Here is a 259-nt window from a genome sequence, read left to right on the forward strand (position 1 = left end):
CGCGCCCCCTACCTGTGGCCTCCTCTTTTGTGTCTTGACGTAGGTTCCAAGTCTCCCGGGTCTTGTTTGTTGAGAAAATCACGTTCCCGAAGGTTTCATTCCGCTTGGACTCCGTTTGATATTCCTTTTCTTCAAAACCCTAAAACAGGCAAAAAACAGCAATTCTGGGTTGGGCCTCCGGTTAATAGTTAGTCCCAAAAATAATATAAAAGTGGATAATAAAGCCCAATAATGTCCAAAACAGTAGATAATATAGCAT

Source organism: Triticum dicoccoides, chromosome 6A (assembly GCF_002162155.2).
Source record: "Triticum dicoccoides isolate Atlit2015 ecotype Zavitan chromosome 6A, WEW_v2.0, whole genome shotgun sequence".
Taxonomy (NCBI): Eukaryota; Viridiplantae; Streptophyta; class Magnoliopsida; order Poales; family Poaceae; genus Triticum; species Triticum dicoccoides.